General features: G+C 41.1%; 1 protein-coding gene across 1 annotated transcript in view; it reads left to right on the top strand.

The window, feature by feature from the left end:
• Positions 1 to 12,718: 12,718 nt before the first annotated feature.
• Positions 12,719 to 26,532, top strand: part of CALN1 (calneuron 1) — a 481,970-nt gene continuing 468,156 nt past the window's right edge. Inside the window, exon 1 of the mRNA XM_082857506.1 lies at positions 12,719 to 12,771. The gene's annotated coding sequence lies outside the window, so the exon portion shown is untranslated. The remainder of the gene's footprint in view (positions 12,772 to 26,532) is intronic.

The following is a 26,532-nucleotide window of genomic DNA, read 5'->3' as shown; positions in this document are numbered from 1 at the left end:
AGGGTAAAGCAACAAATAACATACAAGGGAATCCCCATAAGGTTAACAGCTGATCTTTCAGCAGAAACTCTGCAAGCCAGAAGGGAGTGGCAGGACATATTTAAAGTGATGAAAGGGAAAAACCTACAACCAAGGTTACTCTACCCAGTAAGGGTCTCATTCAGATTTGACAGAGAAATTAAAACCTTTACAGGCGAGCAAAAGCTAAGAGAATTCGGCACCACCAAACCAGCTTTACAACAAACGCTAAAGGAACTTCTCTAGGCAGGAAACACAAGAGAAGGAAAAGACCTACAATAACAAACCCAAAACAATTAAGAAAATGGTAATTGGAACATACATATCGGTAATAACCTTAAATGTTAATGGATTAAGTGCTCCAACCAAAAGACATAGACTGGCTGAATGGATACAAAAACAAGACCCGTACATATGCTGTCTACAGAGACCCACTTCAGACCTAGGGACACATACAGGCTGAAAGTGAGGGGATGGAAGAAGATATTCCATGCAAATGAAAATCAAAAGAAAGCTGGAGTAGCAATTCTCATATCAGACAAAATAGACTTTAAAATAAAGACTATATTGGGCTTCCCTGGTGGCGCAGTGGTTGAGGGTCCGCCTGCCGATGCAGGGGACACGGGTTCGTGCCCCGGTCCAGGAAGATCCCACATGCCGCGGAGCGGCTGGGCCCGTGAGCTATGGCCGCTGAGCCTGCGCGTCCGGACCCTGTGCTCCACAACGGGAGAGGCCATAACAGTGAAAGGCCCGCGTACCGCAAAAAAAAATAGTAATAATAAAGACTATTACAAGAGACAAAGAAGGACACTACATAATGATCAAAGGATCAATCCAAGAAGAAGATAAAACAATCGTAAATATTTATGCACCCAACATAGGAGCACCTCAATACATAAGGCAAATGCTAACAGCCATAAAAGGGAAAATCGACAATCGAAATTGTCGAAAATCTAATTGTCAAACATCGACAATCATAGTAGGGGACTTTAACACCCTAGTTTCACCAATGGACAGATTATCCAAAATGAAAATAAATAAGGAAACACAAGCTTTAAATGACACATTAAACAAGATGGACTTAATTGATATTTATAGGACATTCCATCCAAAAGCAACTGAATACACGTTCTTCTCAAGTGCTCATGGAACATTCTCCAGGATAGATCATATCTTGGGTCACAAATCAAGCCTTGTTAAATTTAAGAAAATTGAAATCGTAGCAAGTATCTTTTCCAACCACAGTGCTATGAGACCAGATATCAATTACAGGAAAAAAACTGTAAAAAAATACAAACACATGTAGGCTAAACAATACGCTACTAAATAATCAAAAGATCACTGAAGAAATCAAAGAGGAAATCAAAAAATACCTAGAAACAAATGACAGTGAAAACACACGACCCAAATCCTGTGGGATGCAGCAAAAGCAGTTCTAAGAGGGAAGTTTATAGCAATACAATCCTACCTCAAGAAACAAGAAACATCTCTAATAAACAAACTAACCTTACAGCTAACCTTACAATTAGAGAAAGAAGAACCAAAAAACCCAAAGTTAGCCAAAGGAAAGAAATCATAAAAATCAGAGCAGAAATAAATGAAAAAGAAGTGAAGGAAACAATAGCAAAGATCAATAAAACTACAAGGTGGTTCTTTGAGAGGATAAACAAAATTGATAAACCATTAGCCAGACTCATCAAGAAAAAAAGGGAAAAGACTGAAATCAACAGAATTAGAACTGAAAAAGGAGAAGTAACAACAGACACTGCAGAAATACAAAGGATCATGAGAGATTACTACAAGCAACTATATGCCAATAAAATGGACCACCAGGAAGAAATGGACAAATTCTTAGAAAAGCACAACCTTCTGAGACTGAACCAGGAAGAAATAGAAAATATAAACAGACCAATCACAAGCACTGAAATTGAAACTGTGATTAAAAATCTTCCAACAAACAAAAGCCCGGGACCAGATGGCTTCACAGGCAAATTCTATCAAACATTTAGAGAAGAGCTAACACCTATGATTCTCAAACTCTTCCAAAATATAGCAGAGGGAGGAACACTCCCAAACTCATTCTATGAGGCCACCATCACCCTGATACCAAAACCAGACAAAGATGTCACAAAAAAGAAAAACTACAGGCCAATATCACTGATGAATAGAGATGCAAAAATCCTCAACAAAATACTAGCAAACAGAATCCAACAGCACATTAAAAGGATCATACACCATGATCAAGTGGGGTTCATCCCAGGAATGGAAGGATTCTTCAGTATATGCAAATCAATCCATGTGATAAACCATATTAACAAATTAAAGGAGAAAAACCATATGATCATCTCAATAGATGCAGAGAAAGCATTTGACAAAATTCAACACCCATTTATGATAAAAAAAAACCTCCAAAAAGTAGGCATAGAGGGAATTTACCTCAACATAATAAAGGCCATATATGACACACCTCAGCCAACATCATTCTCAATGGTGAAAAACTGAAACCATTTCCACTAAGATCAGGAATAAGACAAGGTTGCCCACTCTCACCACTATTATTCAACATCGTTTTGGAATTTTTAGCCACAGCAATCAGAGAAGAAAAAGAAATAAAAGGAATCCAAATTGGAAAAGAAGTAAAACTGTCACTGTTTGCAGATGACATGATACTATACATAGTTAATCCTAAGGATGCTACCAGAAAACTACTAGAGCTAATCAATGAATTTGGTAAAGTTGCAGGATACAAAATTAATGCACAGAAATCTCTTGCATTCCTATGCACTGATGAAAAATCTGAAAGAGAAATTAAGGAAACACTCCCATCTACCATTGCAACAAAAAGAATAAAATACTTAGGAATAAACCTACCTAAGGAGACAAAAGACCTGTATGCAGAAAACTATAAGACACTGATGAAAGAAATTAAAGATGATACAAACAGATGGAGAGATATACCATGTTCTTGGATGGGAAGAATCAACATTGTGAAAATGAATATACTACCCAAAGCAATCTACAGATTCAATGCAATCCTTATCAAACTACCAATGGTATTTTTCACAGAACTAGAACAAAAAATTTCACAATTCTTATTGAAACACAAAAGACCCCAAATAGCCAAAGCAATCTTGAGAACGAAAAACGGAGCTGGAGGAATCAGGCTCCCTGACTTCAGGCCATACTACAGATCTACAGTAATCAAGACAGTATGGTACTGGCACAAAGACAGAAATATAGATCAATGGAACAGGATAGAAAGCCCAGAGATAAACCTATGCACATATGGTCACCTTATCTTTGATAAAGAGGCAAAAATATACAATGGAGAAAAGACAGCCTCTTTAGTAAGTGGTGCTGGGAAAACTAGATAGCTACATGTAAAAAATGAAATTAGAACACTCCGTAATACCATACACAAAAATAAAATCAAAATGGATTAAAGACCTAAATGTAAGGCCAGACACTATAAAACTCTTAGAGGAAAACATAGGCAGAACACTCTATGACATAAATCACAGCAAGATCCTTTGTGACCCACCTCCTAGAGAAATGGAAATAAAAACAAAAATAAACTAATGGGACCTAATGAACTTAAAAGCTTTTGCAAAGAAAAGGAAACCGTAAACAATATGAAAAGACAACCCTCAGGATGGGAGAAAATATTTGCAAAAGAACCAACTGACAAAGGATTAATCTCCAAAATTTACAAGCAGCTCATGCAGCTCAATATCAAAAAAACAAACAGCCCAATTCAAAAATGGGCAGAAGGCGTAAAGAGACATTTCTTCAAAGAAGATATACAGATTGCCAACAAACACATGAAAGAATGCTCAACATCACTAATCATTAGAGAAATGCAAATCAAAACTACAATGAGGTATCACCCCTCACTAGTCAGAATGGTCATCATCAAAAAGTCTAGAAACAATAAGTGCTGGAGAGGGTGTGGAGAAAAGGGAACCCTCTTGCACTGTTGGTGGGAATGTAAATTGATACAGCCACTATGGAGAACAGTATGGAGGTTCCTTGAAAAACTAAAAATAGAGCTACGATATGACCCAGCAATCCCACTACTGGGCATATACCCTGAGAAAACCATAATTCAAAAAGAGTCATGTACCACAATGTTCATTGCAGACCTATTTACAATAGCAAGGACATGGAAGCAACCTAGGTGTCCATCAACAGATGAATGGATAAAGAAGTTGTGGCACATATATACTATGGAATATTACCCAGTCATAAAAAGAAATGAAATTGAGTTATTTGTAGTGAGGTGGATGGTCCTAGAGTCTGTCATACAGAGTGAAGTAAGTCAGAAAGAGAAAAACAAATACCGTATGCTAACACATATATATGGAATCTAAAAAAAAAAAACGGTTCTGAAGAACCTATGGCCAGGACAGGAATGAAGACACAGGCGTAGAGAATAGACTTGAGGACACGGGGAGGGGGTAGAGGAAGCTGGGACAAAGTGCAAGAGTGGCATTGACATATATACACTACCAAATGTAAAACAGATAGCTAGTGCGAAGCAGCTGCATAGCACAGGGAGATCAGCTCAGTGCTTTGTGACCACCTAGAGGGGTGGGATAGGGAGGGTGGGAGGGAGAAGCAAGAGGGAGGGGATATGGGGATATATGTATACGTATAGCTGATTCACTTTGTTATACAGCAGAAGCTAACACAACATTGTAAAGCAATTATACTCCAATAAATATGTTAAAAAAATTAAAGAGTTAAAAAAAAAAAAGAAAATTTGAGTTAAAAAATAAAGTGCTCCGAACTCTGCTTTCTGACTTGTGCTGAGAATAATAACAGATAAGATTGTGTCAGAAATCCAAGCTCCAGGAGCGCCTGGAGCCACACACTCAGCAAATGTGTCTTGTTTTGAAGTTAGAGAAGCTATAACGATTCTTTCTGGTAAAGAGGGAGTCATTTTCCCTTTTTTCTGCATGTTTCCAAAGTGGAGATGCCCTCTGGTCTGTGTCCTGGAGGAGGCGTGTTGGGATGAAAACCTCCACACCCGTTCCCACCACTTACTCAGTTCTTCACCTGCGCAGGGAGTGGCTGATGTTCTCTCAGATCCCATCAGGCCTTGGTCCACGTCATTGGGGGTTGTCACTGTTCTTCCGAAGCAAAAAATATTCCACCGCATCTCTCTAGGCCGTCTGCCTCCTGGGTGGGTAAGAGAGTCCATGGGCTCTCCTCGGCGTCTGACTCCCGTGAGTATGCACACTTGGGTCAGGGTAGGGGCCCGTTTTGAGAAGTAACTGGGTGTATGAGTCCAGCCTGGGGTGTTCCATGAAGCTGGCAGGGTATGAGGAGACTGACCAGGAATATAGCCCAAGGCACATGTGCTAACATAGTTTAGCAGAAAGCCCTATTCTTTGGAGTCATTGGTACTATCTGGCCCACTAGTAAGGATGATCCTCTGGTGTCCATTTAGCACCCCCATTGTGTGTGTTCTCTTACCAGTGAGAATCTTGGAGAAAGAGGAGAGTGAAACTTGGGTCCTCTGACCTCCAGCAACTTCCAGAGTACTTGACCTTGAACTCATGCTCCAGCTGCCCTCCATGCAGGTCTTACTTTCTCATCCCCTGTGGGGCGGTTTTCTTTCCTAGAGTCAACGTCCAGAAGAAGCTTCTCCAGTCTTTATCATATGTGTCAAACTTTTATAACCTCCTTTTGATCCTTTTCCTATGCCTACTCCTCTTTTCTTTTCTCATAACACTTTTCCCAACTTGACTATCTCTGCCAATCTTTATCCATCCCTGACCCACATCAAAAAGCAAGTAGAGGGCTTCCCTGGTGGCGCAGTGGTTGAGAGTCCGCCTGCCAATGCAGGGGACACAGGTTCGTGCCCCGGTCCGGGAAGATCCCACATGCCGCAGAGCGGCTGGGCCCGTGAGCCATGGCCGCTGAGCCTGTGCGTCCGGAGCCTGTGCTCCACAACGGGAGAGGTCACAACAGTGAGAGGCCCGCGTACCGCAAAAAAAAAAAAAAAAAAAAAAAAAAAAAGCAAGTAGAGATACACCCACATCTATGATGATTATGCTTACGTGTGATGCATGCATGATGCATTGTGTGTACCTGTGCATCACATTCCAATGAATATCCCTGGATTTTGAATGCTGTAATGTTCTTTATAGAAGTAAAAAAAAGTTGCCTCAGATGCATTTTATAACTTTGTAATTAAAGTAGCCATTAAAATAATTAAATTTGGTGTTTTATAAGGACTAGCATAGTACAGTACTAGGCAATTAGTGAATATTTGTTGAATGAATGTTTGAATGGAGGAAGGCTATGAAGGAAAAATAAACGGTGGTAATAAAAGTTTAAAAACATTAAATTTTATTTTTAACACTATATACAGTGAAGAGACAGCATAAATGGATCTTACTTGTATTGTAGAAAAGGATATGATTAACAGATTTACATATATTATTACCATAGTACCTTTGTTGAGAATTTCATCTGCATTATTATTATATGTATATTTGGTCTAGCAACAGTTCACTTTCAAATTACGCAAAATGACCATGGATCAGTCTTGCTTATGCACAACGTGTATGTAGACAGCACCCCTTAAACTTTCTTCAGTTCCTTATTTTTAATGAGATTTATGCATAGATTTTAAAAATGTTTTAATTAAAATAGTGAAAAATTTCAATATAAATTCTGTGATTATTCATGATCACAGCTATTAATGGTACATCAAAAATGGTGACATAGGTAAGAGAAGCTGTGGGTTATTTGCCTGTCTTTTAGGCCAGGTATTAGGTTGGCCAGAAAGTTCGTTTGGGTTTTTCTGTAAGATGTTATAGAAAAACCCAAACGAACTTTTTGGCCAACCCAATATAGGATCACCACTCTCTCTCTCTTCATAAGAAAGTGTAGGACTTTCACTGCTGGTCATGGTGGAGTAACAGGGACCACATTTACTAACCAGCCTTAAATAACCAGCCAACAAATAGTATATATATATATATATATATATATATATATATATATATATATATATAACATTTTCAAGACAGTGGACACAGCCAAAAAATGAGTTTTCTTTAAGAGATGAAAAAAATGTGGTGGGCCCTGTAACTGCCTGGATACTCCTTTGAGAGAGTATCCAGGCAGTGTTGCAGGGAGGGGAAAGCCGGGCAGAGCCTGGCAGGCTCCCTGAGTTGAGAAGAGATAGCTGACAGTTTGGGGAGATGAAGGTGGCTAGAATTCAGAGGACTGGGCACGAGGGAGGTGAAAGCCACACAGAGGAATCCTGAGATCTGCAGAGGGCAGCCCCCAGGTATTCAGCTGAATACTGACTGGTGCATGGATTATGAGGAAACTACTCAAGGCTGGTGAAAGAACCATCTGAAAGAATTAGAGGTAACAATGCTTGACACTCACACAGGATGGGAATAAAGCTTGCTCCCACCAGCCAGAACAGAGAACCTCATGATTCATGGGACATTTGGTAGGGTACATAAAGTGTCTTTCCTCAATAGAATAATTAAGTCTAATCACGGTTCTGGGTCCGCCTAAGAAATCTTAAAGTCAAGTCCCAAATAGAGGGGAATTCCCTGGCAGTCCAGTGATTAAGACTCCATGCTTTCACTGCCAAGGGCCTGCGTTTGATCCCTGGTCAGGGAACTAAGATCCCACAAGCTGTGCAGTGTGGCCAAAACAAACAAACAAACAAAACCAACCTCAAGAATATTTATAAGAATTTAAAAATAGGCATCACCCAACAAGATAAAATTCAGTGTCTGGAATCCAATAAAAAAATTACCAGACATGTAAAGAAGCAGGAAAATATAATCTATAATGAGAAGAAAACTCAATAAACAAAACCAATGCAGAACTGCCAAAGATGTTAGAATTAGCAGATAAGACATTGAAGCAATTATTTGGATGGTATTCAGTATGTTTAAAAAGTAGAGACATGGGGGATATAATAAAAAATGCAATCAAACTTCTGGAAATAAAACAATGTCTGAGATGAAGAAAACACTGGATGAGATTTATGGCAAATTAGAAATTTCAGAATAAAAGTGATTTTTTTTAGTGACTTGGAGTTATAGCAATAAAAATTATCCAAAATGAACCACAGAGAGAAGAGAGAAAAATAAAGAACAGAGTATCAGTGGACTTTTGGGACCTTCAGCAATCTAATAAATGTATAACTAGAGGCCATTAAGGAGAGACTCCTTCATAAAGCAGAAAAATATTTGAAGGAAAAATGGCTGAAATTTTCTAAATTTAATAAAAATTATAAACTCACAGATACAAGAAGCTCAATAAACCTAAAGCACAAGAAACACAGAAAAAAATATATACCAAGGTATATCATAATCAAACTGCCAAAAACCAGTGATAAAGAGAAAATCTTAAAATCAGCCACAGTAAAAAGACATGTGATATATAAAAGAACAAGATTAAGATGATAGTGGATTTCTTGTTAGGAATCAACCAGCTGAGAGGATAGTGGAACAACATCTCTAAAATAATAAAACACTGAAAAACAAACAAAAAATACCTTTCACACTAGAAGCAAAATACCTTTCAAAAATGAAGGTGAAAGAAAGAGTTTCTTGGATATAGAAAATTGAAACAGTTAATCACCAGCAGACTCCCCAGATGTGAAATGTCTAAGGAGTTCCTTCAGGCAGAAGCAAGATGATACTGGAAAGAAATACAGGTCTACACAGAGAAATGCAGAACACTGGAAATGGTAACTACTTATATATGTAATATTGTTCATTATTACTTAAATTTGTTTAAAACATATTGACTGTTTAAACAAAAACATGAATAATGGAATATTGGGCTTGTAACATATGGAAAAATAAAGTGTATGATAACAATAGTGCATGGGTTGGGAGTAGTGAAATAGAAGAATACTACTGTAATATTCTTACATTATACGTGAAGTGATATGTCACTTAAAGGTAGACTGTCATAAGTTAAAGATATATCCTATAAACCTGAAGCAACCACTAAAATAACAAAACAAAGCCAGCAAAGCAGATAAAATGGAGTCATAAAAAATTCACTTAATCCACAAGAAGATAGAAAAAGAGGAAAAAGTGACTAAGACCAGTGGAACAAATAGAAAGGAAATACCAATATGCTAGGCTCAAACCTAATCATGTTAGTAATTACACTAAATGTAAATAATCTAAACACTCCAATAAAAGGCAGAGACTTTCAGATTGGATAAAACAGCAAGACCTAAGTACATGCTGCCAACAAGAAACACATTTAAGTATAAAAATCCAGTTAGGTAAAATTTAAATTATGCTAACATTAATCAAAATACAGCTGAAATGGCTATAGTAGTATCAGAAAAAGTAGATTGCAGAGCAAAGAGCATTCCCAGTGATTTAAAAAAATGTTGATTTCATAATAATAAAGAGATTGATTCATGAAGAGGACATTATGATTCTAAATGTTTATGCTTCTAATAAGAAAGCTTCAAAATATCTGAAGCAAAACCAGATGAAACTGCAAAGAAAAATAGACAAATCCACAATTATAATAAAAGGTTTGAATAACCCTCTATCAATATATAAGAAAACAGGTAAACACAAAATCAATACAGGTGTAGAAGATTTGAACAACACTGTCAACCAAGTTTATCTGTATGACATTTATAGAGTATATAAGTCTCAGGAAATTTCAAAGAATCCAAGTAATAGAGATATGTTCTATGACCACAATGGAATTGAATTAGAAATCAAATTAAATTCTAAGTCAATAACAGGAAAATCTTTTGAAAATCTCCAACTATTTGGAAACCAAATACCAAGCTTCTAAATAAACCATATGTCAAAGAAGAAATCGAAAATGAAATTAGAAAGCATTTTGAGTGGAATGAAAATCAGAATAGAACAAATCAAAATTTCTGGGATGCTACTCAAGCAGAACTCAGAGGGACATATATAACACCTATATTAGAGAAGAAGAAAGGTCTTAAATCAGTAACCCCAGCTTCCACATTAAGACTCTAGAAAATGAAGGGCAAAATAAATCCAAGGCAGGGTAAAAAAAAAAAAAGAAATGATAACAGAATGAAAATCGGTAAAATGGAAAACAGAAAACAATAGAGAATATCAATGAAATCAAAAGTTGGTTTTTAAATAATATCAATAAAATTGGCACACATCTAGCCAGACCAGTCAGGAGAAAAGGAGAGAAGACATACATACATTGTCCATATCAGGAATGAGACAGATAACATCATTAGAGATTCTACAGACAGTAAATGGATAATAGGAAATATTCTGAACTACTTTTTTTGCCAACAAATTTGACAATAAAAGTGAAACAGGTGAATTCCTTGAAAGATACACTCTCAAAGCTCACTTGAGAAGACATAGATAACCTGAAAAACCCTGTATCTAGTGAAGAAATTGAATTTGTAGATTAAAACATTTCCACAAATTCCCAGGCCTAAACATCTTCATTGGTGAATTGTACTAAACATTTAATGAAGAAATAGCACCAATTTGTGCAAATTCTTCTGGAAAATTGAAAGGGAGGGAATATGTCCCAACTGATTACCCTGATACCAAAACAAGACAAAGACATTGTTAAAAAAAAGAAAATTGCAACCCAATATCCCTCACGAACGTAAGTGCAAAAATTCTAAACAAATTATTGGTAAATCAAATCTAACAATATATAAAGAGGATAAACAAATGGAGTTCATGCCAAGGATGATGGGTTGGTTTAACATTTGAAAATCAGCCAATGCAACTTATCACAAAATCCAACATCCATTCCTGAAAAATAATTCCAGAAAACTAGGAACAGAAGGTAGCCTGATAAAGGGCATCTATGTTTTCCCCTAAGATTGGGAACAAAGTTAGGATGTCCACTCTTACCATTCTGTTCAACACTGTACTGGAAGTTCTAGCCACAATAAGGTAATAAAAAGAAATAAGAGGCCTCCTTATTGGAAAGAAAAAAAAAGTTAGAAAACTAACACTATTGATCCCAAGGCTTACTATAAAGCTTCAGTAGTTAAGACGGTGTGTTCTTGGCATAAAAGAAGACAAAACTTCAATGGGATAAAATAGAAAGTCCAGAAATATACCTGCACTTATATGGACAATTAATTTTCAACAAAGGTGCAAAGACAATTTCGTGGACAACGGATAGTATAGTCTAGTCAATTAACTAGTGCTGTAACAATTGAATATCCATATGCGAAAAAGGAACTTAAATCCATACCTTATATCATATGCAAAATTAACTCAATGAATCAAAGACCCAAATGTAAAACCTAAAATTATAACATTTCATAGTAGAAAATCTTTGCAACCTGTTTTCTTTTTCAGCATAATGGGGTATCATTTATATACAAAAACCACATATTTAATATATATCATTTGGTGACTTTGGACATATGTACACACCCATGATACCATCACCCAATTAAAGTGATAAACATATCCATCACTTCCAAAAATTTCCTTGATCAATTTTTTTGATGTGTGTGTGGTAAAAACACTTAACATGAGATCTACACTCTTAAAAAATTTTGAAGTCACAACACTGTCTTTAACTATAGGGATTATGTTGTACAGCAGGTCTCTAGAACTTATTCATCTTGTATAACTGTAAATTTATACCTATTGAATAACTACTCCCTACTTCTCCCTCTTCTCATGTCCTGGCAACTGCCAGTCTATTTTTTGCTTCTATAAATTTGACTATTTTAGATATCTCATATAAGGGGAATCACATGTCCCTCAACAGATGAATGCATAAAGAAAATGTGATATATACATACAAAGGAATCTTATTTAGCCTTAAAAAAGAAGGACATTTGCAACTACATGGATGGACCTGGAAGACATTATACTAAATGAAATAAGCCAGTTACAGAGGCAAAATTTTATTTGATACCAAAAGCATGACCCATACAAGTACAAACTGATAAATAAGAGTTCATCAAAATGTTAAAGGTTCACTTGTCTATAAGATACCCTTAAGAGAATAAAAAGGCAAGGTACAGAAACACATTTGTGGGAGAAATATGTTAAAAATTATCATATTCAGAATACAGAAAGAACTTTCAAAACCTAATACTAAGGAAGCAACCCGTTAAAATGGGTAAAATATATGAACACACACTTCACTAAGAACTCATATGCATAAGAAATAAGCCTGTGAGTAAAAGATTAGTACATTAGTCTTTAGGACGTGCAAGTTAAAACTACGGTACACCCCCTGTAATTTATTATTTTAATTAGTTTATTTGCAAATGTTGATTTTATTTTTGGTATCCAATTATTCATGATACACTCACAATTCATCCCTGTATACCAGGGTGTCAAGATACTATACTAGTTGGAGGGGAATCAGTGGTGGGCAGTCATTTGAAGACAGGAGGACAGGCACCCTCACTAGGCTCTGAGGTGTCAAGGGCCTCCTCTGGGCTTGCTACCCTCATTGAGATGAATCTGCCCAGAATGGCTGAGCTGCCCATGTCATGTCCTGGTTATAGATGTTCTAGAGTTGTACTCCATTCATTCATTCATTCATTCATTTCTTGCCCAGAATGGCTGGTCTGCCCATGTCATGTCCTGGTTATAGATGTTCTAGAGTTGTACTCAAATCATTCATTCACTCATGCATTCATTTATTTCCTGCCTATTCTGTTCTAGGCAATGTGCGAGGCCCTGAGGATGTAAAGATGAATACCACACAATCCCCGTCTTAATGGAGCTTAGAAATGAATGGGTAAGATAAGGATGTAAGAAAAGAGTTTTGCTAACCTTTTCCACCTCCAGCTCCTAGTATGGTGTTTGGCACAGGGTAAGTGCTTAGCACCTTTGTGTGGAATGAATGAATGAACAAATGAATGAATAGTTTGAAGAGAAGCTGAAGAAGCAGCCCTAAATGATTCAGGCTGATCGTGTTTGAAGGCTGAGGGGCTTGGTCGTGCAGGCCCCCAGAGTGCTGACAGGCTCAGACTGAGACGTGATATGGGCACATCCAGTAGAATTCCACTATCTGCAAGGGACCTGATAGATCTCCATCGGGAAGTGACTCACAGCACTACACTTCACCCAAGGGCCAGGCTTTGCCAGCTGAGGTCATTCCAGAGTTCCTAGGGACTCGCACCCAACTCCACAGTAGATGCCCTTTTCCCATGTCCTTCCTGTCTCTCTGTGGGAGCTGGGCTTGTCCAATTTCCAGATAGCCTTGGGCATTTTGTGCAGGGGACATGTGCCATGAAACTCATTCCCTTGAATTCATGAAAATCGGCGTTAACAGTGTGAAAAATAAAGCATTCTAGAGTAGCGAAACAAATAGAGTTGTGCATCCGGAAGATCTGTGCTTGAGTCTTGCCTTGACCACTTTCCAACTGTGTGATCTTTAAGTGGAAAGTGGGATAAAATTATCTTTGTCCAACCATTCATGAAAGGTTTAAATTGGATAAGATCAGTAGATTATTTCGGACAAAGACTAATGTATGGTAAGAACCCAGTAATTGGTAGTGTTGCCGGAATTACCACTGTAAATACCGTATTGGGAGGGCTTGATTCCCCAAGTTTGGAGGAGTCGAGGAAGGATTTCTGGAATAAGTATTCCTTGAGGCAGGTCATGACGTAAGCATAGGAGTCATCCAGATGAACAAGTGGGGGAAGAATGTTCCAGGTTGAGAGTATAATGAGACTCGGGCGAAGTCAAGGATGGGAGAGGCCAGTATGTTCAGGGGTCTGCATGGGTCAGAGGGCTGGGTGCCTGTGCAGAGGTGGCAAGAGGTGGTCTGGTGAAGGGCTCAGTGCGTGCAGGGCTGTGGGTGTCCTGCCCAAGAGCTGGGCTTTATCCTTGAAGGAGACAATGAGGTGTCATTACAGGGTTCTAAAGTCTGCAGGTCCATGTTTTAAGATATATTCCTGAGAGCCTAGCTCTCCTAGGTCTTAGGGAGACCTTCACAACCCATCCACAGAGTTCAAACAAACAAACAAACAAACATCTAAATCTTGGAAATAAGGCAAAGAAAGGACAACATCTTCTTTCAGCATCACACAGGGGCATTGTTGTGCAAGCCCCCCAAGCATTATTTAATTATAGGAGAATGTACCTTCGTTAGACCATTTCATCACTGGTTGAAAGCCCAGATACTATGGAATTACATGTTAACTCGATGTTTTGTTTTGTTTTTCCCTAGTGGAGAGACAATTGATTTTTACCTGGTAGGAACGATAAATCCAAATGTTAAGGCCTTATTAGACTATCAGGACATTAACCAGTTTTGTATCTAACCTAACAACTTTCTTCTTTTCTTTAAATCCCAGTTCCTCAAATGCTTTTTGAATCAGCTTTACCCAATGCTCTGATCTTCTCATGAATAAGTTAAGTAAGTCTTTGACGTGTTTTCATTCTATATTTGCATGATAACTGTGTTCGCTTTCTGAAAGTCACTTTGGCGTCAGTGTTTTAGCCAAAAATCCCTGTGAAAGAGCAAGTGATGGAACTGGAAAGCCTGGAGCTGTTTTCTTAGTCTTTAGCCTTGGGATGCCCAGTCCCTGAGATCATTGGAAAGGTTACTCTGGGCATTAGTAGGGAGTATTGTGACTCAGGTTGGTACCCTGGGACCTCGGCAGCTTTGGCTGATGGTGAGAAGCAGCGAGCACAGGCACAGGGGAGCTGACTCAGCTCAGCTTGGTGAGAGGGGTTTGATTGGGGCCAGCGTGGACTCTGGTCCAGCAGATGGGACAGGCAGGAGGATTCCCTGCAGCAGGTGATATCAGAGTCAGACCCCTAGTAGCACCCCTCCCTGTATGTTGCTAGATGTAAATCTCTTGAAGGCAGGACTCGAGCCAATAGCTGGCCAACATCAGGGATACGGGCTGCATCCAGCCTCTTGTGGGAGGGTTAGCAAGGGTGTTCAGGCTGGAGGGACCCACATCCCAGTGGAGAACTGAAAACAAGCCCAAAACACTGTCTTTCAGATCTGGCCAGTGGGTTAGGAGCAGGTGAGAGTGGGGAGACTACAGCGCAGGACTATAGCTCCTGGGGCTCAACCCCAGACCTGCCAGATATTGTGTCAGAGGCAAAGAAGCTCTGCCTACACTGTCTCATTTGTCCTTTCATTTATTCATTCACCAGTACAAGGAGGTATTGCTGAGCAAATGCCAGGCTCAAGAGACCCAGTAGGTAGGAGTGTTTCCGTGACTACGTTGATAGGACTAGGGAAGATGCCCCTGTCATGTCCCATCTTTCTATTGACCCATTTCCCCTGCCTTCCCTGCAGTGTGATTGGGAGCAGAAGAGCGGTATTATGTTTACAAAGACTAAATCGGACCTCATTAAGACACCCCGAGTGGTGAACAACTGTCATTAACATTCAGCTCCTTTGACCACCCAACCTGTGTTGGGAGAATCCCTCCCATGATGTGTCAGTGCCTCTCCAATGCAAAGCTCAGGAATAAGCTTCTCCGGATGCTCTTGCGGCTGGAGGCAGGCATGTGACAAGGCTCTGTCAGTCACAGGCATGCTGGACAAACTTCCGTTTGGAAGCATGTGACCCACAGAGGCAGGGACCACATGGGCTCCACTTTGGCAAGGGTGGTGCAGAGACACCCGGCCTCCAGAAGCAGCACAGGTCCAGCCTGTGCCCGGTGATGGGGTGGGCGAGTTTCCCAGGGAGGCTCAGGGATAAACACCACTGACTGTTGGCAATCTCTCTGTAGTACTTGGCTCAGGCCAGTTGCCCTGAAGCCCTGAGGGTTTCCAGGCCCATAATGGGCTCCTTCTCCAAAGAAGAGTCCAATTCAATACATCTGTCTCCATTTAGGCATTTACGTGAACCTTTAGGGAAGTTTCACACAAAAGAAATTCTGGGAAGCAGTTAGATAACCCTATGAGCTCTGTCTTGCCTCCTTCTTTAATAGAAACGTAGGCTGATTAGTTATATTGGATCCTTTCCGTCAGGAACGGAACAGGGATTGGTTATCACTGAAGTAGACCCTCATTCTGTATTTGCTTTCCCTGTTCACCAAGCTTCTGACAACATTATTTGTGGACTTACAGAAAGCCTAACTTACCATATGGTATCCCACAGAAGACTGTTCATTCATTCATTCATTCATTAGTAAAGGAGCTCATTTACAGCAAAGGAGGTAAGGACATATTAAAAAAGACCTATGTTGTCTCTTGTACTGCCTGGCTTGGCTCAGGGTGTGCCTGGGACGGATTAAAGCAGTCACGAGATCTACCCTCAATGAACACCCTTCCAGAGTAGGTATATCAGACCTTTGAGTAGTCAGGATATGTCGTGTTTCCATGGTCGTTTCCCAATTCCATTCTGTGTGATTTATTCAGCAGATACTCTGGGCCAGATGCTTTACATACCTTGTTGCACATATGCAGTTCTCACAACAGCCCATTTTCCACGTGACAAGACCAAGGGCCACAGAGCATAAGTTGTCCAAGACTACAAGCTAGTAGCTTCAGAGTTGGGCTTGAAACCCACCCATGCCCACATTCTTTTCACTTCATTATGCCGCCTCCTTTCATGGGGAACTGAAGAGAGTAATTCCTGCATTGCCTCTCATGGCTCTCCCTCTTCCCCCTCCTTACTCTTACTCTAACTTCAGAATTAGAGTCATAATCCACAGTCCCAAAGGACATTTGAGAGTATGGCACTACTTACGAGGTATCCAGTTAGGGAAAGGAGCACTGCTTTAGGTCACCTCCCCTTGACTGGGTTTAGACAATATTAAGGAAAGAGATTTCACAACTTATTATAAAGCTATAGTAATCAAAATTGGTATTGGCTGTGGTATAGCACAGCGAGCTCAGCTTGGTGCTCTGTGATTACCTAGATGGGGGGGGGAAGGGAGGTCCAAGAGGGAGGGGATACATACAGCTGATTCACTTCATTGTATAGCAGAAGCTAACACAACATTGTAAAACAATTATACTCCAATAAATAAATAAATAAATATATATATATAAACAAAAAACAAAAAAATGAAAAACAAAACAAAAAAACTGGTGCTGGCACAGGATAGACAGATAAACCAATGAAATAAAATCAAGGATCCAGAAATAAACCCATATATCTATGGCCAGTGAATTTTTGCCAAGGGTGTCAAGACCATTCAATGGGGAAAGAATAGTCTCTTCAACAAATGAATTGGGACAACTGGAAATTCACATGAAAAAGAATGAAGTTAGGAGGAGAGGTGGCCAAAATGGTGGAGTAGGAAGACCCTGAACATACCTCCTCCCATGGACACACCGAAATTACAGCTACTTACAGAGCAACTACCTGTGGGAATGACCTAAAGACTAGCAGAAAAGATTTTCCACAAATAAGACATAAAGAAGGAACCACAAGAGATTGGTAGGAGGGGCAGAGACACGGTATAGGGAAGACCTACACCCCAGGCCAGTGACCCACAAACAGGAGAAATACCACTGTTGTAGAGGTCTTCTCCAAGGAGCAAGGCGTCTGAGCCCCACATTGGGCTTCCCAGCCCAGGGGTCATGCACTGGGAATATGAGGCCCCAGAATGTCTGGCTTTGAAAACTAGTGGGCCTATGTTTGGGAGAGCCAGAAGGCCACTGGAAACAGAGAATACACACTTAAAAAGTGCACACAAAATCTCACACACTCCCGAGTCCCAGCCTAGAGGCAGTAGTTTGAAAGGAGCCTGTGTCAGACCCACTTGATGATCTTGGAGAACCTCCTGTAGAGGCAGGAGGCAACTGGGGACAGAGATGCTGACAGCCACCATTAGTGGAAGATGGTTCTACTGTCATAACACCAGTGGGCCAACACCAGCTCTAAGTCTCACCCCTGGGACCAGGCAGACAGCCGTGTGGGGACCTGGCCCTGCCTACCAGCAGGCTGGCATCAGCCCCAACTGCCCCTGGGCCAAGTAGACAGCTGTGCTTGGACCCAGTCCCACCAATCCTGGCCACCCTCCACTCCCTGGGTCTGTGCAGCCAATTCTGCAGGAAGCCTACCTGGCCCTCAAGTAGGCCCACAGCTCTTGCATGAGGCATAGCCTGGTTTGGGGGACCAGCCCCACCTACCCACATGCCCACAGTAGTCAGCCCCGTCACAACAGAAGGGTGCAGGCCCATGTTTTTTTTCTAGTAGTTTTATGGTTTCAGGTCTTGCATTTAAGTCTTTAACCTACTTTGAGTTTATTTATGTGTATGGTGTGAGAAAATAGTCCAGTTTTATTCTTTTGCATGTTGCTGTCCAGTTTTTCCAGCACCATTTATTGAAGAGGCTGTCTTTTTTCCATTGTATATTCTTGCCTCCTTTGTTGTAGGTTAGTTGACCATATAAGTGTGGGTTTATTTCTGGGCTCTCTATTTTGTTCCTTTGATTTATGTTCATTTATTTTCAGTACCATACTGTTTGATTATTGTAGCTTTGTGGTATAGTTTGAAATTGGGAGGGGTGACATAGGTTTTAGAAATTTTTTTTTCTTTTTGGATATGTCTCCTAAGGCAAGAGAAACAAAAGCAAAAATAACAACTGGGACCACATCAAACTAAAAATCTTTTGCATAGTGAAGGAAGCTATCAACAAAATGAAAAGGCAGCCTACTGAATGGGAGAAGATATTTGCAAACAATATATCTGATAAGGGATTAATACCCAAAGTATAAAAAGAACTCATACAATTCAGCATCAAAAAACCTGGCAGTGCAGTTAAAACTGTGCAGAGGATCTAAATAGACCTTTTTACCAAAGAAGACATGCAGATGGCCAACATACACATGAATAAATGCTCAATATCACTAATCATCAGAGAAGTGCAAGTCAAAACCACCATGAGATACCACTCCACACCTGTCAGAATGACTATTCTCAAAAAGACAAGAAATAACTAGTGTTGGTGAGGATGTGGAGAAAAGGGAGCCTTCGTGCCCTGTTGGCAGGAATGTAAATTGGTGCAGCCACTATAGAGAACAATATGGAATTTCCTTAAAATATTAAAAATAGAGCTACCATTTGATCAGTAATTTCACTTCTGGGTATTTACACATAGAAAAGAAAAACACTAATTGGAAAAATACAAGCACCCCCATGTTCACTGCAGCATTATTTACAAAAGCCAAGACATGAAAGCAACCTAAGTGTCCATCAATAGATAAATGAATAAAGAAGATGTGGTACGCATATACCATGGAATACTACACAGTCATACAAAAAATGAAATCTTGCCATTTGCAACAACATGGATGGATATAGAGGGTATTATATTAAGTGAAATAAGTCAGATAGAGAAAGACAATTACCATACGATCTCACTTATATATGGAATCTAAAAAAAACCCCAAAACAAATGAATGCATATAACAAAACAGAGACAGACTCATAGATACAAAGAACAAATAGGTGTTTGCCAAGGGGGTGGGGGTCGAGGGGTGAAATAGATTAAAGGGATTAAGAGATGCAAACCTCCAGTTATAAAGTAAATAAGCCATGGGGAATGTAATATACAGCATAAGGAGTATGGTCAGTAGTATTGTAATAACTTTCTATGGGAACAGATGGTTACTAGACTTATCGTGGTGATCATTTCATAATATATGCAAATGTCAAATCACTATGTAGCGTACCTGAAACTCAGATAATATTATATGTCAACTATATTTGATTTAAAAAAAGACCTCTGCCATGACCAGTCATTGGCTGGGAGCAGCCCAGCAGAAGCACGGCCTCCCTCTGTATGAATGTGATGGTAAATCCAGGTGGACCACAGCCAGGCTGCCAGTCATTTATGCTACCTACACTAGGAGCCCTGAAAGGTGAATTTTCATGGCTGCCACGCTGTTTGGCTGAGTTCCAGCCAATGGAATGTGGGCAGGACTGATGTGTGCCTCTTCTAGGTCTGGCCTATAAATGCTTTATGCTCATTTCTCCTTGTCTACCTGATATGCACAAGTATAGGAACCTTGGAGCCATGTGTTGAAGAACCAAAGATAGAAGAAGCTTGACCCACCACTTGAAGAAGAGCCACCCACCAATGAGAAACACTCATTTAGGGCGAAGCTTAAGTGAGAAGGTTCTATTGTGTTTTTAAAAAAGAAAAGAGAAAGGAAAAGAATGAATTTGGACCCCTACCTCTACAAAAATCAACTCAAAATGGATCAAAGACCTAAGTATAAGAGCTAAAACCATAAAACTCTTAGAAGAGAGCATAGGAGTAAATATTCATGACCTTGGATTTGGCAATGGACTCTTAGATATGACAGAAATAGTGCAAGCGACAAAAGAAATAATAGATAAATTGGACTTCATCAAAATTTAAAATTTTTGTGCAACAAAGAACATTATCAAGTAAAAGAAAAGACAGCCTACAGAATGGGAGAAAATATTGGCAAATCATATGTCCGATAAAGATCTGGAATATATAAAGAACTCTTACAATTCAACAGCAAAAGACAACCAATTTAAAAATGGGTGAAGGCACCCTAACACCATACACAAAAATAAACTCAAAATGGATTAAAGACCTAAACGTAAGGCCAGACACTATAAAACTCTTAGAGGAAAACATAGGCAGAACACTCCATGACATAAATCATAGCAGGATCATTTTTGACCCACCTCCTAGAGTAAGGGAAATAAAAACAAAAACAAAGGGGACCTAATAAAACTTAAAAGCTTTTACACAGCAAAGGAAACCATAAACGGGACAAAAAGACAATCCTAAGAATGGGAGAAAATATTTGCAAATGAAGCAACTGACAAAGGATTAATCTCCAAAATACAAGCAGCTCATGCAGCTCAATATCAAAAAAAAAACCCAACCCAATCCAAAAATGGGCAGAAGACCTAAACAGACATTTCTCCAAAGAAGACATACAGATGGCCAACAAATACATGAAAGGATGCTCAACATCACTAATCATTAGAGAAATGCAAATGAAAACCACAATGAGGTATCACCTCACACTGGTCAGAATGGCCATCATCAAAACATCTAGAAACAATAAATGCTGGAGAGGGTGTGGAGAAAAGGGAACCCTCTTGCACTGTTGGTGGGAGTATAAATTGATACAGCCATTATGGAGAACAGTATGGAGGTTCCTTAAAAAACTAAAAATAGAACTACGATATGACCCAGCAATCCCACAACTGGGCATATATACCCTGAGAAAACCATAATTCAAAAAGAGTCATGTACCACAATGTTCATTGCAGACCTATTTACAATAGCCAGGACATGGAAGCAACCTAAATGTGCATCAACAGATGAATGGATAAAGAAGATGTGGCACATATATACAATGGAATATTGCTCAGCCATAAAAAGGAATGAAATTGAGTTATTTGTGAGGTGGATGGACCTAGAATCTGTCATACAGAGTGAAGTAAGTCAGAGAAAAAAAAAATACCGTATGCTAACGCATATATATGGAGTTTCAAAAAGCAGCACTGATGGCAGGGCAGGAATAAAGCCGCAGACGTAGAGAACAGACTTGAAGGCACGGGGGGAAGGGGAAGCTGGGATGAAGTGAGAGAGTAGCACTGACATGTATACACTACCAAATGTAAAATGGATGGCTAGTGGGAAGCTGCTGCATAGCACAAGGAGACCAACTCGATGCTTTGTGACGACCTAGAGAGATGGGATAGGGTGGGTGGGAAGGAGGCTCAAGAGGGAGGGGATATGGGGATATATGTATACATATAGCTGATTCACTTTGTTGTACAGCAGAAACTAACACAACATTGTAAAGCATTTATACTTGAATAAAGATGTGAAAAAAAAATGGGTGAAGGACTTGAATAGACATCTCTTCAAAGAAGATGGCCAACAAGCAGGTGAAAAGATGCTCAACATCATTAGTCATTAAAGAAATGCAAATCAAAACCTCAATGAGATTGCACTTTACAGTCACAATGATGACTATTAAGAAAAAAATAAGTGTTGGTGAGAATGTGGAGAATTTGGAACTCATGTACATTACTGGTGGGAATGTAAAATGGTTCAGTCACTGAAGAAAACATTGGTGATTCCTCAAAAAGTTAAACATAGGGGCTTCCCTGGTGGTGCAGTGGTTAAGAATCCGCCTGCCAATGCAGGGGACACGGGTTCGACCCCTGGTCTGGGAAGATCCCCACATGCCGCGGGGCAACTAAGCCCCGTGCGCTATAACTACTGAGCCTGCACTCTAGAGCCTGCAAGCCACAACTACTGAGCCTACGTGCCTAGAGCCTGTGCTCCACAACAAGAGAAGCCACCACAATGAGAAGCCCATGCACTGCAATGAAGAGTAGCCCCCGCTCAGCCCAACTAGAGAAACCCAGCGTGTAGCAACGAAGACCCAACACAGCCATAAATAAATAAATAAAATAAATAAATTTTTTTTAAAAAGCTAAACTTAGAATTACCATGTGACCCAGCAATTCCACTCTTAGATCTATACCCCAAAGAAATGAAAACAAGTACTCAAATAAGTGTACCTGAATGTTTACAGTAGCACTACTCAGAATCACCAAAAGGTAGAAAACCAAATATGCATCAGTGGATGAATGGATAAAAATATTGTGGTGTATACATACATGAAGTACTATTTGGTTATGAAAAGGAATGAAGTACTGATACTTCGTACGACAATGTAGATGAACCTTGAAAACATTATGCTAAGTGAAAGAGACCAGACACGAAAGGTCACGTATTATACAATTACAATAGGCAAGTTCATAGAGGTGGAACACAGACTGTGGTTGTCCGGGGCTGGAGGTGGGAGGGAAGTGACTGCTTTATAGGTATAGGGTTTCCTTTTGTGGTCATGAAAATATTTTGCAACTAGATAGAGATGCTGGTTGCATAAAATAGTGGGTGTATTAAATGCTACTGAATTCTTCACTTTAAAAAGGTTAACTTTCTTTTGTGTGAATTTTACCTCAGTAAAATATATATTGGAAAAAACAAAAGGATTAGAGTGAGACAACAGCCAGTCCCGTAGCGGAGGACTCTACCCAGGGTGCGTGGCAGGTGGGGTGAGGCAGGAAGTGCAGCTCAGATTTAAGCAGCAGCTTAACCAGGAGCGTGTCCAGAAGGAGATGCACCCTCACCTGCCTGGGTGGCGCTCTGCAAGCGGCTCCTTGGGTCAGCCCTCTGATTCTACAGCTTCTTGCGAGTTAATCTGAGCCTCTGGAGGTTTTATCAGGCTCTTGCCAGCTCCTCCTCCACCTGCCTGGCTGGCCAGAGGGTCCTGGCCAGGCTCCAGGGAGCTCGCGGCTCACTTCTCCGTCTTGCAGCGCAAGCAGCCAGCCTCGCCAGGGTCTGGCACACCTACAGTGGGTTCCAAGGGGCCAGGCCGGGGCCAGCTCTGGAGTGGGGCTCCCCAGCTCTTCAGACACTGCAAATCCTTCTTCTTAGCACAGTTGGAAGGATTGGGACCACTTTGGCAGCTCTGGGAAAAGGGCTTGGGACCACCTCCAGGAACACCGGTAAGTGATAGAGTCTGAGCTCGGGGGCCTCACCAGGGGAATAGACTGGCTCTCACACACTTGAGGTGTATGTGACCCACACTGATCTCCTTGCCTTAGACCCACAAGAGGGCTTTAGCTGTGTTCTGGGGGTAAGGGCGGGGATGTCTCATGGACATGCTTCTGGCTAACTTCTACTTGATCTTCAGAGTTTAACACAGACATCACCTTCTGCAGGAAGCCTTCCCAAGCCCTAAGGTGCCCTTTCTCTGTGTCCTCAAGGCATCCTGCACTTTCTATATAGCATTTTCTATACTAGCTTATAAATGTCACACGCTAGCCGGTGGACTCCCTTGTTGCTGGGTGCCCTCTTACCTCCACATCAGTGACCCTGTCGGTGTCTTGGGTGCCTGCTATTGATCTGGGGAAGGAGGGCTAGTCCCTTCTCTTAATTTGCCAGGCAAGTACCTGTTCACTCTTGTGTGCAAATGTACACACACACACACACACACACACACACACAACCTCAAGGAAAGTTCAGTCTGTTCCTCAGTCCAGGTGCCTGTGATAGAATCTAAACTGTACAGAACCGGGGTGGCAATGGGCCGAGTGACAAGCAAAATAAGCTCAAATCCTGCACCACACCAGGCCTGGGTCTCCCTGACCAGAGCTTTAGGACATTGACCCCCAAGTAGTTGTCCTCCTGGCTGGTCAGATCTCCCACTTGGACCTGTTTCTCATCCTCATTCTTCTCCATGTTGCTTTTCTCCTTTCCCAGGTGGGAGCTGTTCCCTCCGTTGGGGTATCCCAGCTCCTCCTCAGTATTAGAGTCCCCATTCAGTTATTGCTGCTCAGAGTGAGGGGGAGACTTGGAGCCTGGAAGTCAGACAAGAGAAGGGAGGGGACCCTGGCCTCTGGGGCAAGCTAGCTTTTTCTGTTTGTTCCTCTATGATCACTCCAAACTCTTTTAAACGACCAATCACTTATACTGCGCGTGTGAATCTCCTGCCCACAGACTTCAGTGATCTATACACAAGATTCATGTCTTCCTGCTGACATAATTTTTGGACTTTATTATGCTGGAAGGGTGCCTGTCTCTTTCCCAACCTTGACTGTGACATTACCAAACCCCGTTCTATTGGTTTGACCTTGGAGAGCTCTGTTTTCAAATCCCACTTCTCGTTTCCCCCCATTGCAGCAATTAGGACTGGGGGTGAGTGGAAAGCTGTTAGTCTTGGTGCAGATAGACACAGGCCAGGTCTTAAAAGTCAAGTTTTGGGCTGGGAGCAGCCAGGCCACTGGCAGATGCAGGAGGTCATGGCTATAGCCTCCCGTACGAGTGAGTAAGACACAGCCCCTAGGCTCAATAGCACACAGTCTAGTGTGTGCTTGGGAGCAGAGAGGCCCCTGGGAATTCAAAATGTGGTGTAATAAGTCTAAAAGGGAAGTACATGATGCTTTGAGAGCACAGAGAATGGGAGCCTAACCTTGTGCATGAAGGAAGACTTCCTGGATGAGGTGATGTCTGGGTTGGGCCATGAAGAGCAAACAAAAGTTTTCCAGGAGCATATCCATCTGCACCATGATCCCCAAATTCTCTGCTCTCTCTCAAGTTCTGGAGACACTAGAGAGGCATCTGAGATGCCCCCCTGTGCTTTGTCCGGGCAAATTTGGTTTGATAACCTTCTGAAGCATTAGCTGGACCGAGGCACCCATGGCTATTCCTCTCTGACCCTAAGCAGATGTGGAGACCTCTAGAGAGACTGGAGGTTCTTGGAAAGCCTTGGGGTTGCCATATGTGGTACCACTCCTGATTTCTGTCCAGGAGAGTCTCAGATATGAGAGGAATCCGAGTTTGGGATGTAGGGTATTAGTGGTTTCCACTCTCAGCACCTTTGCTATGTGATGGCATCCGTCCCAAGGACTAAAACATATGAATCCAAGTGGGAGCCATAAGCCATCCTCACAGTGACTGTTCCTCCCGTGGCTGAGGAAGGGAGCTGGAGATATTGCTCTAACCTTGCTTGAGTGGTGTACTTCCCAAAGCTGGAGTCGTTCAGGCTACAATATCACCTGGGACAGCCGCAACTGGAGAGTCTAGAGCAGGCTTTGCTCTGCCAAGTTCAATGAACAATCTCAGATGGGCTAAGGAGAACTTAGCTTAAGGGCTTGGTGGGACCTTGGCCGCATGAAACAGAAGGCAAGATGAAAAAGCCGGGAGTATGTGGGATTAGCATGCAGGGATGGGCTAGCAGTGGGATGCCCTTGGGGTGGATGTGCCTAATATTGCTATTTGGCCACTATTATAATATGAATTCAAGGGAGGGACTCTTTTCCTCCTTTTTCTTCTTCCTGTTGAGGGGGCTTGTGGTCTAGGTGGGCTGGGGGATGAGAATATACAAAATAGGGATGGCGTTTTTATTATGTTGCAAAGTAATATTAGTCGTACTTTACCCTAGCTTTTAGCTGTGTCCCTGAGTCCAATTGCATACAGAACCCAATAAAGAGATACCTATCTATTCACGGCTATACAAAGACACAACAGAGCCTTGACATTACTGGCTTTCAGGGTGGAAGGGGAACCATATAAGTATTTACCCCTTCTGCACAGCTACCCTGGGGTAGTGGGGGGGCGGCGTTTGATGTAACCAACAATGAGGTAGGGACTCAGTAAGAGATCAGATCTGTCCCATTCCCAACCAGTTTGTACTCAGCAATCTCAGGTTCTTCCATGTTTTTCCCTTTAAGCTCATAGTGATCTACTCTAATCCTGCAGTGATCTTCCTCGCTCCCCTCTGAGCTGTCCTTGGATTCTTGGAGTTCTCTGAGTTCCTAGAAGAAATGGTAGTTGGCTCCAGGGTGGTCTTTTATCTCCTGAAAATGTGCTAGTTCTTGAACCTGAGAAGGCAGATGAGGGGGGTCCAGTCTTGACCTCCAAAGACAGCCTGCCCACACAGGTGTTGAGCCCCTGTGGCCCAGCCTCTGCCCCAGCTGGCTCGGCAGGTGGGGCGCAAGCAGGCTGGGTCCTCCAGAAGAGGCTCAGAGCCCAGTCACCTTAGTGCCTGGTCACAGTTT

The sequence above is a fragment of the Leucopleurus acutus genome, assembly GCF_964270905.1.
Source record: "Leucopleurus acutus genome assembly, chromosome: 16".
NCBI classification, from domain to species: Eukaryota; Metazoa; Chordata; class Mammalia; order Artiodactyla; family Delphinidae; genus Leucopleurus; species Leucopleurus acutus.
Note: the sequence above shows the minus strand (reverse complement) of the source record. Positions and strands in the feature narration are given on the sequence as shown.